The 12275-nt window shown below is 43.0% G+C and overlaps 1 protein-coding gene across 2 annotated transcripts in view; it reads left to right on the top strand.

Annotated features, from left to right (window-relative positions):
- LOC146075008 (neuronal acetylcholine receptor subunit alpha-7) overlaps window positions 1–12275 on the top strand; it is a 191502-nt gene that overhangs the window by 102976 nt on the left and 76251 nt on the right. The gene's annotated exons all lie outside the window — the stretch shown is intronic.

Below are 12275 nucleotides of genomic sequence, written 5' to 3'. Positions count from 1 at the left end.
GATGTGTCCTTTCTTAAGCCTCATATACACTAGCTGATGGGGGGCATGGCCAAAATTGTGCGTCCATCAACCGCCAAAATCTTTCAGTGATGTCAGTGGGGTCCGCTAAACATTCAGTTTTACGGGCCCCTTTGGCTATATTGCTAAATTGACCTGCATGTTCAGTATATATCAATCATCGTTAATGACACATGGGAGTGTGCATCATTAATGATATTGAGTGTACACACTAGATGATATATCATGAAGATCAGCTTCAGAAAGCCCTTTCTGAAAAATATCTTCCACTTTATCTTATAGTGTGTATGGGGCTTTACTGTTGCTTCAGTCACATCAATAGATGTGTTCTGCCTTGCCAAGGGTCTCCTACGCTGAAAATGTGCACATTGTAAATGTAACTAAAATACATAGAAGTGACAATATTACATTGCAGATTAGTTTGGTGTTCAACATTTCTACATCTGAGTCTGAATCTGTGTTAAAAAGGGCTCCCAGACGAGTGCCTGCAGCTTTTCCGCATGAATCATGTCAAGTTCCGTTGTGCTTTATCTGCGAGTTTGTGTGTGTGTGTGTAAAAGCAAATCCTGTGTGGTTACAGCCACAGCCAAGTGTCTCTGGTACTGCTAAGTGACTTTTTGCTAGGATTCACAATTTAGAGAATGTCTCAGTCACAATGGACATCTCCTGCCATATGACATACAGACATACAGAGAATCAGGGCACATCTATAGTTATTCAAGAAGATTATTTTGTATGATAAACTGTACCATAAATTCCGTTTTGCTTGAAATGTATATGAATATTTGGGGTTATCGGGGATATCTTATTTATTTATTAACAGTTTCTTATATAGTGCATGCATATTCCGCAGCGCTTTACAAATAATATTTTGAGCATTCATATCTGTCCCTGCCCCAGTGGAGCTTACAATCTATATTCCCTACCACATGTACATGCACATGCATTCATTCTAGGGTTAATTTTGTTGGTAGACGTTTCATCTACCAGTATATTTTTGGACTGTGGGAGGAAACTGGAGTACCGGGGCAAAACCATGCAAGCACAGGGAGAATATATAAAATCCACACAGAGCCATGGTGGGAATCGAACCCATGAGCTAACTGCTGTGAGGCAGTAACACTAACCATTACACCATCCATGCTGCCCAAATCTTCAAATATTATGTATCTCCTGGATGCATCCAAAGGGGACATCAACAGATATTGGAGCCCCTGTAGAACCCCATTCCTCTGCTTATTTGCAGAATTTCTTAAACCACAAGAGCATGGTCCCAATAGCTAATATCATATCCAGGTGCTGTTGGCCATTATAGCCTATAGGCTATGGATCACAAAAAGTATTGGAGAGTAATGAATAGGATCTCTCTCCAGCACTCTCCACTCCTGTATACAGACTGTACAGTACATGCATGTCTAGAACATGTGCATATCTCTTCCCACCCATTACTCATCATTTGGCCTTGTCTTGATGGACATGGTGAAGTCATTATGCAATACACAGCTCTGGCTCTTCTCTGTCTCCTCTTGCAGCCATCAAGGATCTCTGAGCAGCCCTGAGCTCAGCAGGCAGCAAGAGAAACCACCTCCCATTATGCACATGATCATCCCTGTGATAAACAGACAGTAGCTGTCACCTGCAGCCCCACTGTTATTCCTACGGAATATATATATATATATATATATATATATACACTTAACATCAGCACTCACCTTTCCTAGTTTTGGGGTGCCCTATGGCTTGTGACCACATTGTTTAAACAGACATTGGTTCATGAATTGATCAATGCATTTAAGCCTGCAGCCCCCTTCAAGGGACCCCACTTTTCTGCAGGTCCTAACACTATCGCTGAAAATGGCTACAATACACATAGCTATCACATCAATGTTTGATTCCAGGCATGCTATCTGGTCTGAAGCTCACAGCACACTTTGCTTTTATAGGTGAGCAGCTACCAGGTGATAGCTATGTGTATTGTAGCCATTTTCAGCGATAGTGTTAGGACCTGCAGAAAAGTGGGGTCCCTTGAAGGGGGCTGCAGGCTTAAATGCATTGATCAATTCATGAACCAAATCTCCACTATTTATTATCAGTTAATTTAGTGTGTGCAGAGCCCCTACAATGTCTATCTATCTATCTATCTATCTATCTATCTATCTATCTATCTATCTATCTATATGTATATATATATTCTAGATAGATATATATACAGTATGTATGTGCATGTCTGTGTATGTGTGTATATAAATTTATATATATATAATCTATGAAGACAGGAAAAATCCCCAAAGGGGTATAAATGGTGCTCAGCAGGCTTCAATTTGTATTGCAAGAAATCCACGTTTTATTCAAACAGAGATTCAGATGTTTTGTGCCTTTCTCAAGGCAGTGCTGTATAAACTACGTCCATCTATGAGTCAGGATCAATGTGAATAGAATATCTTAATTCTTTCAAACCTATCTTACTGATTCTGTTATTTTCAGAAACAACTACTAAGATTTCAGGATGTTGCTATAACTGAATACATATATTGAAGATAGCAATACTGAATTTGAAGGCACTGTTTTGTAAAGCAGAATTTCTTGAGTAAGAGATTAGGTACGCTGGAAACATAGCTTTTGCTGATTATATTGGACAGTATCCTTTATTCCAGGGGTGTCAAACTCAAATTCATCGGGGGCCGCATCAGCAGTTTGGTCACCCTCAAAGGGCCGGTTGTATCTGTAGGTCCCCCTGTATAATTATAATGCTATGACACCACAGGCTGCTCCCCCTGTATAATATAAAATGAATGCCATGACACCACAGGCTGCTCCCCCTGTATAATAATAATGCCATGACACCACAGACTGCTCCCCCTGCATAATATAATAAAAGTAATGCCATGACACATAAATGATTATACAGGAGGAGCAGCCTGTGGTGTCATGGCATTATTATTATTATACACGGGGACACCTCAGGAAACAGCAGATATATATATATATATTTTTTATTGTGAGTGTGATCCTCATCCTCACTCACTGTTTCTCCGTCTGTCCTGCAGCTGCTGCGGCTTCCAGCATTTCTTCACTGCTTGCTGCGGCCACACTGTCCCCGACTCCCGGTCGAGCTTCCCTGCCTGCTCCTACTTCTCTACAGACGCATGGGTGGGCGGCGTCATCATCATGACGTCCCCACCCAGTGTCTGTCACTGCCGGGCATCAGAGGTAACAGGTGGCCGGGCCCTCCTCCACGTAGCCGTGGAGGCCGGCGGCCATGTTTCTGTAGCCACATACATATGTGCCTACAGGAACATGGCCACTGACAGTGGAGGAACAGGTAAGGCGGCCGCGGACGTGGACACGGCCCGCAGCACTCCTGTTTTAGACACACTGCCCCTGCATGCTATCTCCTCGCGCGGGCCACATGACGAGGTCTGGCGGGCCGGATTTGGCCCGCGGGCCTTGTGTTTGACACCCGTGCTTTATTCCATTTAGATTATATACTGTTGCCAAATAAATCACAATAAAGTAACAACAGTCATGGCTGCCATCTAATGTCTATTGTTGTGAGTCCAGACTGTATTTTTTTTTAAACTACTCGCAGCATGGCAGCACCTGCAGATGTTTGTGCTTTATGATTGGAGGAGAAGGCAGGGTGGTGGCATGCAAATGCTTTACGGGATGAAATAAAATAAGGTTCTGTTTTGCAGGACAGAATTATCTAAATGAACCACAGTGTTAAGCTCGGTACACACTAGATGATTCCCACGGCCGTCGATATAGATAACTATATCAGCGGTGCCGTAGGAGAATGATGTTGTGTGTACACTCTGACAGATATCAGTCACGATGTCACCTGCTACCCCTGCTCTGTACATGCAGTGGCTGGCGATATTGTTAGGTTAAGCTGCATGTACAGATGACGGGAGGGGACGGGAGTCTTTAATGTCCTACTGCCGTGCGCATCATTGATGATATTGACTGTAGACAAAGATGATATATGTGATGAAACGAGATAGACCTGGACTGAGAACCTTCATATTCACCTCTCATTTCTCACAGTGTAATGTACTTTTTAATCCTTGGTCCAGTTTATACACAAGAGTAGCTGTGTGTTATGTGTATTGTTATGTAATGTTATCAGGTTTATCTTGCAGGATTGTATGTATTGGAGAGAAACAGGTTATTGCCATAGTGTGTGACAGAAAGCAAAGCCAGGTAGCTGGGCTAGCTAATTACCATGTGTATCACATATGCTAGTCCATTGTGTTAGGTTTGATAGGTGTTGCTGGTAATGTAGCAGAACAATGCTTGAGTTACTGGTAAATTAGCTGCCAGACAAAGGGATACATTTGGGTCAGCAGGTAACCTGGGAGATAATAGGTCAGACCTCCCAGGGGATGTACAATGGGTCTCTGCTGCACTATACTGGCTGACCTAGCATTGGGATATCTGACCCTACCCCCTGAGTAGACTGTGGCACCAGGGGGGATCTGCCAGCCAGGTATATAAGAACAGTTTCTCAATGGAGAGATTCTATCCTGGGGCATCCTGTAGATCAGACATGAGAGAAAACCCTACAGGACACAGGACTGTCTAGCTAATGGTAGTGGTAAGGCTGCAGGTTACTGATATTGCTATTTCAAGGTGCTGACTGTAATGGCCCCCATACATTAGTCCGACTTGTCCTAGGGACAAATCGGACCTGATTTCCCCCTGCAGCTCCCCGGGAGGGGGACACATGATTAGGCACTTGATATGTCAAGTTTTGCATATGATAAATCACATGCAATTTATCATATGCAACTCCCGGGGAGGTGCAGGGGGAGAGCTAGGTGGGGTACGCTGGGGAGCTGCAGGGAAGAGTCGGGCAGTGTGAGCTGACAAATAGCCAGTAGGTGGGGGATGCCGGTGAGCCGGGAATGGGGAGAGGCTAATGGGGGGAAGCCGGTGAACCGTCGAGGGGAACGGGTCAAGAGCTGGGCAGGAGGATCAGGCAGCCGCAAGGAAGAAAAACCCCAATACAAACGAATGGCCAGCCAGTGATTGGCTGAGAGCTCTCTCCCAATCACTGGCTGCCCATTCGTTTATATTGCGATTTTTCTTCCTTGCAGCTGCGGCTGCCTGATCCTCCTGCCCAACTCGTGACCCATCCCCCCGCCCACTGCCTATGTTTCTGCTGCCCCTGCCAGCCTCTCCCCATGCCCGGCTCACCGGCATCCCCCACCTGCTGACTATTTGTCAGCTCACCCTGCCTAGCTCTTCCCTGCAGTTCCCCAGCGGCCCCTGCCCGGAGACTGCACATAAGATTTAGGAAATCTTATGTGCAGCCATTGCGACTGCCTGACTCTGATCCGATGCGCACGGGACCGCGCACTGGGTCGGACGGGGTGTCAAAACTCCGAATCGGGTGAAATCGCATAATATATGGGGGCCTTAAGAGGCAGCTGGAGGATCTATGCTACCAATTATCCTTTACCATGTGAGCATCTTTTTCTGTTGTGCTGTCATAATAAAGACTTATTTTTTATATAGTCTTGTCTGCCCGAGTGATTTGAATCCCACCGAGGGTAACCACCTTCCCAGCTAAGGGTGGTTTCCTCACAATATATTTGCGATATTGTCCATATCGATGATCTATTGCCCAGTGTGTACCCAGCTTTAGGAATAAGCATATTCATGGAGACAGTGTCCACTCCATGGGTAGGTGTACTGGATTTATTAGAGTTGTGTGCTCATTTGCATTTTGTACCTTAGGCTTGCATTTGTTTAAATGCAATTCACATGTCCTCTGTATTAGTTAATTAGATTTATAAGCGTGACAAACGCATCAGGGAAATGCCCAGCATCCCCATGAAAATGCTGGTCGCAGCGTTCCCTGCTCGGGGCTGGCGGCTGACGTCACGTCAGCACCTGCCCTGTCTTAAGCGCTCTCCATCAAATTAATTCTCTCCCTTTTGGACGCATGCGAGGGGATGTGTTCCCGTACATATCCACTCACATGCTGGTGGGGCTGGCTGCGGGGCCCGTGGGCCTTTGTCGTGATGGTGATCAGCGCTTCCCTGCTCGCTAAGCAGCGACTTTGTGCTGCTTAGCGAGCGAAACCTGAATCATCCCTATGTTCACTGGCACTGCAGAAGGGTCCTAGTATAATGTTGCTGTCCATGGTACTGGCAGATAACAGAACATGTCAGCAGCTTATTTGCACTACATAAACACTGTTATCATCTGGTTGAAACAAGATTCTATTGTAATTATCCTTAAAAAGCAGAAGTTAAAAAAAAAAAAAAAAAAAGAGTTCTGGTAAACTCAGTATTAATGCAATTGCTGTCATTTCATCACCCTTTTGGTGAGGACATGTAGCATACAATCTGCAATAATTTCATGTATAAGTAGCTCTTCTGAGCTTTTATGCAAAGGTAGATAAACAAATAAATGAAATAGAAAAAGGTCTTTTGTCATCTCCCCTCACTATACCTTTTTGGCGAGTGGCATAATAATGAATAGAAATGAGTAGTTTTGAGAGTTTTTTTTCAATGCTATCCTATTTCTGCTTGTGAATGATTCCTTGTTGAAGGTTCTATTTAAGCCACTGGCATAGTTGCAGGACTCTTAGTGTTTTTGCTTAATAAATTAACAGTTTAAGGGGGTATTTAATGTTGTCCGGGTTTTTCGGCTTCATGAAAAATCCGAACATACCTATTCAATGCAACTGCTTTCAGCCGGCTTTCCGCCAATGCAGGTTCAAGTTTGTTTAACGTCAAATCTGCATCCATGGTAAATTAGTCAAAAATGGATGCATTTTCGACTTAAACACGTGGATCACTGATTCATTCGCGGATCCACGTGTTTCTGGACCGTGATGATTTTTCCAAGAGTTGAAAATTCGGCACTTTGATTAAATTGGTTGAATGTAAATTTGACCAAAAATCTGCGAAAAGTTAAGATTTTCTGACTGTCGGAAAATTTGTCACGGATTAAATACACCCCTACAGTAGGTTTTATTTAATGCTGTTGTAAGGACATGTGACAAAGGTTGACCTTATTATAATGTTTTAGTTGCTGAAGTTTTCGGTATAATGAGCATCAGAGCTACAGGTTGTAATGACAGAATGACTATTAGGCAAGATAGTACACATCCACTTAATAAACTTGATAATGGACTACAACAAGATGGGAGAACTATTTGTATTTTGGTGTTAGTACAGTCTTACAAATGAGAACTTTATAAAGGTGGCATGTACAAACACATATACAGTAGGGGAGCGTTTATTTTTGGGTGAAGGGAGGCAGGCAATGGCAGCCCAATTTGCCCTGCTCCTCCCAAGCCAGTCAATGAACGATTTTGAGGGAGAGAGTTCTTAAACGCAGGTAAGCAGTTACCTCAATATTTTTGTCAATGATAACCAGCAAGGAACAACTTATTTGAATATAAAGTGAATGGTATAGTAAGTGAATAGTTAAGAAGGCACCCACAGCTCAGTGTACAGTGTGCAGAAATCTGGTTCTAATACTAGCCAGTATTGACTTCAGTTCACCTCACTGTTATCTGGATAGTCATTTCTGTAATGGGAGTAATATACAATGAATTGATGCTACACTACAGAATAGTCTTATACGTATATTTATTTGCAGTATAAAAGAGGAGGAGCCCATAGAATACTGAACATTTTGTAATAAAAATTAGCATGAAATGGTTACAAACTTAATAATGATTAATAATAAAGTTCACCAGAGATAAACAATAACAAAGATTGTTTTTGTCATATTTCACAATGGGCTTCAATTTAACAGCAGGAACATTTTCTTCTTGTAAATCATCTTCTCTAAGCCTGAATGCAAACCAGCATGTACTGAAGATCAGGACTCTCATTTGAAATGTACTCTACTGTGAAGTATCCTCTTCATATTCTTTATACACTTTACCTACCATATCTGTACACGTTTGTGTAATTGCAAAAGGTATTAGAAGAGGTATGTATAATTGGCTAAAGCCTATTCAAGGAGATTTGCACAAAATCCCAAACCTCCAGCAACTCAGAGGATAGTCCATTTTGCCCTCTGTGCATATAATAAATAAACTAATATATACTGTAGTTCCCCTATTGAAATAACTGCCGGTGTCACCTGCCTACTTATATACTATCACTGCAATAAAATAATAAGTTTGGCATTATATTTACCACATTGATATTTAGAAATTTACAAGAGAGCAATACACAACCCAAGGAAGTCATTATGCAAACTGCCTGCACTAATCCTGCATTATGCTTACTGTGCTCTCAAGGTTTTCTTTTATGTGTGTGTGACTTGTCTATTGCTGTACTACCTAAACCCTCTGTATTGTGGCGCAGGTTCAGACCTGTTTGTACCGGTCAAATTCAGCCCCGTTTTGTATGGTGGGCGGTCAGCAATCAAGTCTGAATCAGGGCATATGTGCATAGAGGGGAGGAATAGTCAAGGTAGGTAGAAGTGGGGGTGTGGTGATGCACACAAAGTATATCAGGAGGGGGGGTCAATAAACAAAATATATTATAATAAATTATCATTCTAAAATTATTATATGTAATCAGTTCTATATATACACACACACACACACACACACACACACACACACACACACACACACACACACACACACACACACACATATATATATATGAAGCTGGTGTCCGGCTCTTGTGGATAATAAATGCTCAACTTTCTCTGGTGCCCACTTTCCTTTAGGAAAATATATATAGTTGTTGCTGGCTGGTGTCTTATTTATTGAATGAAAGTCTCTTTGAGTGCAATACACAGTCTCAACTCTTAAAGCCCCCATACACTAGTCCCTTGATGGCTAATCTTGACACACCCCAGCAGGCTCTGCTTCAGTTTTGCTATTTGCCCATGTTAAATCTGATGCAGCGCATGCTGGGATGTCTAGCTAAACAACAGCTGGAGTGTCATGGATAGCCATCAAGGCACTAGTCCTATTTGGCCACTTTTCACCCGATTTTGATGGATCGGGCCAAAAAATACGGTAAAAAATGTCCAAATCGGATATGTTTGAAATCAGATTCATGGCCCTGTGCACATCGGATTTGGAGGTCGGTCCTACTGCACATCTGACCCCCTCTCTGCAGCAGGGAACAGGGTTACATCCGATCCACCACATGTCAAATGACTGCATGCAATGTGGCTCAAGTGGGATCGGCTGGCCATACACTAATGGAAGAAGTTGCAGGAGTGTATTGCCACCTTAACGCGCTCTCCCTTACTCCACTCTCATCTCCCTCCCTGTCTTCCTCCCTTGCTAATCTCCCTCTGCTCTCCCTGCTTCCACTCTCTCTCCCCTGCTCTCTCCCCCCTTCCTCCACTCTCCTCTTCCTCCACTGTCCTTCTGTCTGTCTCTACTCTTTCTTTTTTCCCTCAGCTCTCTTTTTCTATCTCTCTCTTCACTCTCCTTTTTTATGTCTCTCTCTCCGCTCTCCTTTTCTATCTCTGCCCGCTCTCCTTTTCTTTCGCTGTCCGCTCTCGATTTCCATCTCTCTGCACTCCTTTTCTATCTCTATTCTCTCTCCTTTATATTGTTACTTGTGTTTAGTGACATTCATTTTGGGTGTAAGGTAGTCTTTTCTGCAAGGTCACATCCCTGTTGCAAGACCATGCCCCCTCCCTGCAAGGTCACACCACCTTTCCAGAGTGCCCCTATTGGCGCAATTTTTTTTTTTTTTTATTATTTTTATGCTGGGTGCATTTTTACTTGTTTGCACTGGGAGCCAAGTCTAGAAACAGCACTGGTGACACCCAGGGTGGCACTGTTGGCTACTTGTGCAGCCTGATCAGCCTATTGGTACATCAAGTACTGATGCATCAGGAGTCCCACATTTTGTCTAGTCAGATCTTTCTACAGACCCATAACAGAGGCAAGGTATACTCTGAGAGGCGCTTCTAAAAGTTCACACATTCTATACTGTAAACAGTAACCAACCAGATTCTAGCGTTTATCCTATAAGTGCTAAATAAATTATAAGTAGAATCTGATTGGTTTCTATGAGCAGCATCTCTCACTTTGCCACTAAGGGGGAGGACGGGGGATTTCATATGTTAATTTGTTTCATTTGAGGAAAAAAGCATACACATCTGAAACCAGAATTAATTATTTAGCTTCCTATTTAAATATGAAGGTATTTTGTTGGCTATATTTATCAAATATACAACATCCTAGATTGCTAAGAAGGCTGCTGTGAGTAATTTTATGTAGGTAGTATTATGTGTCCATACACATTTTACCAATTTGCCACAGGCTTAATTTTAACAGCTACTGTACATCTATTATTCCCATATATCAGTAGAACTTCCTATCTACTAAGAGATACAGGCAAGAAACGCTGGACTCAGAGGTGAAACTACTATTGGTGCAGCAGGTGCATTGCACGAGATCCCTGATGAGGATTATGGGACCTACTGCTGCCACACACTGCTGTGTGGAATATTGTGAACTTGGGTTGGAGTGGAGCACACTTTATATGTGCACATGGTCCAACCACTCACAAGTTCTGCCACTGGTTGGACTGAAAGCTTTACCTAACCAGTTGGAAGTCTATGAGATCTCCAACAATCCAAGAGTCTCCTGGATGGGAAAGGCAACTATGGTGTAGGAGCCTGTCTTCAAAGACAGGATCATTATTAAATTCTATCACTTCCATTTCTCCTCCAACAAAGAATTAAATTTTCTTCTGGATACAATACTTAGCTTGGTCACAGATCCTGCAGCAGGCCTGGCCATCATACTGTGCAAATCAGATGTGCTCTGAATTCTTACATATAAATGCATGTACACTTTTTTACAGGTAGTGTAAGCACACACAGTGGCGGATTCAGGGGGAACACCCGGGCACGTGCCCCCCTGTCATTTCATTTTGTAGCTGAAGACCAGGGCTTTCCAACGAGCCCAGCCCCGTGTCTCTAGCCCACCGGGAACCAGAGATATCGCCTGGCAAAGCTGTAACATTTTTTCCCCATAGGATAATATGGGACCCGTCAATTCCGACCCCCTTCCAGTTCTGACGGCTACCAGTTCCCCTCCTGGCATCCCAGAAGCTTGTGTTTGATCTCATTCAATTCCAAATCGCTGGGCCTTCAATATGATACCAGGATGGTCCATATCGGTCAATCGGTTCCAGAGATATTGTGGGTAAACCAAGTTTATATTTTTAAAATGTAATTTCATGGCTGTTCATGTTCTTTGAGGGCAGATTACTCTGGAACCAAACGTTCCAGATTCACTGGACCAAAATCATTCAAAGCCCACTCAAAAGTTCTTCAATATGATACTTGTATCATGTAAATGGGTCAGGTGGTTCCGAAGATATAGCCGGTTAAATGAGATAACTGGTTAAAGGGGGGGATGGGTGGTTTTCTGTCCCCCTCACACCAGAAAATGCAGGGACTAGGCTGGTGTAAAAGGGGCCAACCTGGGAATGCATTTTCTGGTGTGAAAGGGGTATTATTTCAAATAGCCGGGACCTGCAGTGCTCTGAATACAGGCAGACTCTGCCACTGTCGGTGGCTATCACTTCTGCCTGGCGGTGGTCCCCTATTTACCGCAAGCATGTTTTCCCCCTTGGCAATGAGCATGTAATCCCACATGGCAATGAGCATGGAACCTCTGACAATGAGCATGGAACCCTTGGCAATGAGCATGTAGATAAGCAGCACTTATGAAGCATAATTTTAATAGGCATTATGGTGTTTGGCATAATACATAATGGACATCAATGCCGTGTAACTTAACGTGTAATGGACATTATGGTGTAAATGTTTAATGGGTGCCTTTGGTGGACAATGTCCCTGTTTATGAAGCGTATTGTGAAGTTTGGCTTAATCTGTGTGGCATTATGTGAATTCTGGCTCAATCAGTGTGGCATTATGTAAATTTTGGCTCAATCCGTGTGGCATTATGTGAATTTTGGCTCAATCCATGTGGCATTATGTGAATTTTGGATCAATCCGTGTGGCGGCATGTGAATTTTGGCTCAATCCATGTGGCATTATGTGAATTTTGGATCAATCCGTGTGGCATTATGTGAATTTTGGCTCAATCCATGTGGCATTATGTGAATTCTGGCTCAATCCGTGTGGCATTATGTGAATTTTGGCTCAATCCATTTGGCATTTTATGAATTTGGCTCAATCCGTGTGGTATTATGTGAATTTTGTCTCAATCCGTGTGGTATTATGTGAATTTTGGCTCAATCAGTGTGGCATTATGTAAATTTTGGCTCAAT

Source organism: Crinia signifera, chromosome 4 (genome assembly GCF_055691185.1).
Source record: "Crinia signifera chromosome 4, ASM5569118v1, whole genome shotgun sequence".
Lineage (NCBI taxonomy): Eukaryota > Metazoa > Chordata > Amphibia > Anura > Myobatrachidae > Crinia > Crinia signifera.
The sequence above is the reverse complement of the archived record's forward strand: the minus strand, read 5'-3'. Positions and strand labels throughout refer to the sequence as shown.